Here is a 4881-nt window from a genome sequence, read left to right on the forward strand (position 1 = left end):
GGCTGGGTTTTTGAGAGAATTTGATGTTGACAGGAATGTTGTGTTTAATGGCTAGTTTTGTCCAAGTGTGGATAATTCTTGAGCTGGTTGCAGGGACAAAAGTAATTTTAAACAAAAATCTAAGTCTTGCAACAGTATCCGATCACGTGACCTCTTTGTTCCATACTGTACATATATGTCTGTGTCAGTGTAAACTACTTGTACCTGATGATGACAAAACCTTGTCGAAACATTGTACATTTGCTGTTATGTTAAACTTATATTAAAGTTTTTCTTCATTACCCATTCAAGCCGTCTCCAAGCATTATTTGTCTCAAAGTGGGTTCCTCGTCATCGAATATGCATGCAATTGGGTACTAATTTGCTTTCATGTAGTACTTTAACACAAACGTGTTACTGGCTACTGAGACACACAGTGATTAGCCAAGTAATGTACTTTGGGTAACACTTGAGATCATTCAGGCATTGAATGAATATTGAATTAATGTATGTTCTTGGCTAGCTCAATTTTTTACTGTCAGCCAGGAGTGAAAATTTTACTCTTCTGTCAGCTAACTTGTATTATAAAACACAACTACAGGGAATGCAATGAATTTTGTGAACAGTGTAGAAAACTCACTGTTATGAACATGCAAACGATATTACAAACCCCCCTTTTGAATGATAGCAGTATGTAGCAACATGTATGAAATGATTTTCATGTCAAAGACAATAGGCAGCCCCAGGTGCATAGTGGTAATGACTTGTTTGCAGTAAGGTGTTTCATTGATCAACTAACCTAATAATTAAATAAGATTGGCTTCAAAGTAATGTTTTACATCCCAGAAAATTCTTGGCAACTATGAAAATGTTAAACTAAAATATCATTTAAATTATTATCTTCGTAGCTCAGTTATAGAGGATTTTGTGAATCAGGTACTTCACCTTATGGAAACTAACAGTAATTTCATTGTAACTGCATGCTGTAGTTCATTGTAACTGCATGCTGTATACATCCTCAAAGTAAATAAGACCAAAGACTTTCATATTATGGTTCTAAATTTTAATCTTATAGTGAAATAGAAAAAAATTATAATTCTTACAGAAACAAATAAAAAATAATGAAGAACACATCTACAGGTTTCCACAACAGACTTGGCTATATTTAAACAAAAGTAGTGGTAATTTTTACCAAATACAAAAAAAATATAATAACATTAGAATTTTACTTTTTAGCCAACCTGAAATTATTTTTGTTTTTAAAACAGATTATCATTTGTCTGTGCTTAATAAGTTCAACAGAGTTTGTAGTTCTTTGTTGAATATATTTGAATTTAAAGGTTTGTTTCTTGTTAGTCATTTTTTGGAGTCTTGTGTTAGTGGAAAAATCTATTTTAGTTAATTTTTTATTTAATGAGTAATTCCCCTAGCTGCATGCATGAAAAATGATAAATCTCTATCATATATCCACATAAAATATTGAGTATTAAGAACATTTTCTAATGAATTTTATGTCTTAGTAATAATTGTAATGATTTATAAATTTTGTGTGAAGAACATTTTATTGATTTTTATGTTTTAGTAATAATTATAATGATTTTTAAAAAGTTTTTGAATGTATAAATATGTAATTGTAATAGTATGCCAGCACTGAGGTATAATGATCAGACGTAAATAGAATGTACATTGTTATTGTTGGATGGACTTGTTTTGATGGTATTTAATGCAGTAAAAGTTTGTTCATATGGTTTTGTCTATATAAAAAGTGTCCTTTGTGCTAGAATTAGTTGTAAACTCTTGGTTCACTTCAATCACATCAGAGTTTATTGTATATGAGTAACAGTTTCTATGTACAAGTTAACTGAGTTCTACTGTAGCTAAATTGTTTGTCTTTCTATACAAGAGGTTGTTTTCAAAATATTCAATTTTTTATCACACACCAACATGTAAAAGATTTATCTGGTACTTCACAATCCTGTATAATAGTCTTAAGTAATTTTGTTTTATTCAATTCCATTTAATGTTCTATTACAAATTATATTGTATTTTCTAACTATAAGAAATTGAAATATATTAAATGTACATTTGCAAGTTTTACTGTGACCATAGAATATTAAAAACAAATATGTATTTTTAACCATACCTTCATGCAAATTCTGTGAAATTATCATCATACATTTTTGAGTTTGTGATGTTTTCAATGTATAGAGTAAGAAAAAAATTTTAAACAGAAAATTCCATTTAAAAATTATTTTTTTTATGTGACATTTAAAGTATTTGCTTCTTTTTTTTTCAGTTTTTTGATAAAGTACCCTAGCTACTGTTTCCAAGCAGACACAATTGTATGTATAGTCACAAGTTTCCATATCACACCTAATTTATTTTTGCTCTTGTTTTTCAGCTACTTGGTATATTCATGTAGGTATGATAATGATGTACATACTCTTGTTCCTTTATCATTCTGTTTTGGAAGAAGCATAAGCTTTTTTTTGCCATTTTTAACTATGCTTATGATTTTATCATCTGTATGTATGTGCTAATGTACAACACGTGTTGAAACTGAATAACTTCATTAAATAATTTGTATACTTTCAAAAAGTGGTTGCTTCTTGTAACTCTTTAAATTGTTTTCTAAAAGCAATATAACTTTGATATCAGTATAACAATTAATGTCCACCTAGCACTTCATGAATGTAAAGCTAAAATTTGGGGTTTGATCCCTGTGGTGGAAACAGTGTAGGTAACCCATTATGCAATTTTGCTCTGAAACGCAAACAAGGTTTTTCACAACTATTATAAAAAAGGTGGTTGCTTATGTTTTCATGCTATCATATTAAAGGTACTAACCTTGGAAAGAACATTAACGATAACACTGCAGAGAATGTGATAACATTGATGTTGCCTATCGATGTCTAAAGGAAAATACACAAATTATTTTAAAGATTATAATACACTATATCAAATTGTGTTTAAAAATTTTTATTTGAAATGTACTGTATCTCGCGACTGACATCTCTGTTTAATTATAATTCTTTAGTTTCTTTAACCCTTGAAAACGAAGGGATTACATTTCACCAAAACCGTTTCCTAGGGGAGTACACGTGCTTCCTTGTCAAGAAGAACCAATTAACTATGATTAACCTTTTTTTTTAATAACAAAACTACTTATGCACCAAACTGTGGGTCCATGACTATGCTATTTAGGGGGTCCTTGAGAACACGTTAGTTACACAAAGAAATTTAACAAAAATGCCATCATTACTGCAATTGATCTGTATAATTACTGTTGCAGTCCACTATTTATTTGACATAGTGTTGTAACAGACAGAAATGTAAGGTAACTCAATATGTGGACAATACCAGGTAGTGAATAGTGTAAAAAGAAGTCGGAACTATAATGAAGCATAAAAAGGGCTTATATATACATATCATATTCATTCATATAAATGTGTGCGTGTGAGAATAATGTATATATATAAATGACGATAACGTTCTGTAGCTTAGTTACTATAGAAGAATGAATACGTAAAGCAAAACACAACTTGTAAATAAAATTAATCGCGGCCAAACAAAGACAAAATAACGAGAAATTATACTATTTGGGAAATATTGACATATTCCTTTTCAGAATTATATTTTTCTTACATCCCTGGCAAATGGTATAATCTTTCGTTGTTTTTTTTATGTCTGTTTATGCCACTTTTCTTTCCTTGTAAATCCGGTTTTTGCATACGCGCACACACCTGTCATTTTAGTGTATTCGAGATGGACGATACTGCTCCTTTAAATGTTCTTCCTGTGTCGCTACTAGGCTTTAATGGCCACTTAACTCAAGTTGATTTAAAATATAAAGTAAAAACGAATGTAATAGTTTTCATAAGCGTATGTGAGATTTTTACGGAGCCGAGCTTTGTTTGCTTTGTTAGAAATTTTATTCTAAAAGGTCAGGAATAAAGTAAGTTAGTCTTTTGTGAAATGAAATATTTTTCATTTACTAAAAATTATTTATATAAAAAAGCAAATAGTACAAAGAGAAATCATAATCATACAAATGTTCAAAAATTCTAAATAATTTCAAATGTGAATCTATTACATTTAGAACTAGTGACGTATACTTGTATAGAAAAAATAGAGTTTCTGCCACTTAAACGATCAGATTTATCAGTCGCACTATTCATGTTTTTTGATAAAGTTTCGTTTGCTAGATTTCTCAATGTTTATAAGTGCAGGTGAGGATAACTTCTCTTGAGCCATGGTTGAGCGTAAGTACGTTTTCACTCGACGCAAGGCACTGAATGTTCGCCCCGAGGAACAGGAGATTACTATATCGTCTCCAGAATTGATGCAAACTTGTAAAACACAGGGAAGAGATCATTATCAAAGCCCAGGCCATGGCCTGCTTGGTTGAAAAAAAGCTTGAAAACACCTTTGTAAAGTTCAGGAAAGCCAAAGTACCAAAAAAGAAACCTTCAAGGCGTCTTCCTTGTTCAGTGTATATCTACTTTGACAGCCTTAACATTGTTGTATCAGAAATGAGATGTCAGTTTGATAAGATGAACAGGCTATTCTTTATGCATTGTCGGATATTGTTTTTGCAGCTAAAATGAAATATTGCAAAGTTTTTTTTAACTTGATGAGGATATTGTGGAGTGAGAAAAAATCTACAAAAACTACAAGGGTAAGGAAATTTCCAGTTTTTCTCTTAAATCTGCTGCTGAAGTTACTCAAAAGTTCTAACCTCCATATACTCTCAAAGCTGTCATCATTTCTGCATCCTTGTAGTGTTAATATTGTTACGTCTCCGTTTGTTAATTGATTTTTCCGTAACTTCGTTCCGACGAAATTTTAACGACACAAGTCTTTACTTAATAAAACTGGTTTATTCTTTCCGATTATAACTTT

The sequence above is a fragment of the Limulus polyphemus genome, unplaced genomic scaffold (genome assembly GCF_000517525.1).
Source record: "Limulus polyphemus unplaced genomic scaffold, Limulus_polyphemus-2.1.2 Scaffold722, whole genome shotgun sequence".
Taxonomy (NCBI): domain Eukaryota; kingdom Metazoa; phylum Arthropoda; class Merostomata; order Xiphosura; family Limulidae; genus Limulus; species Limulus polyphemus.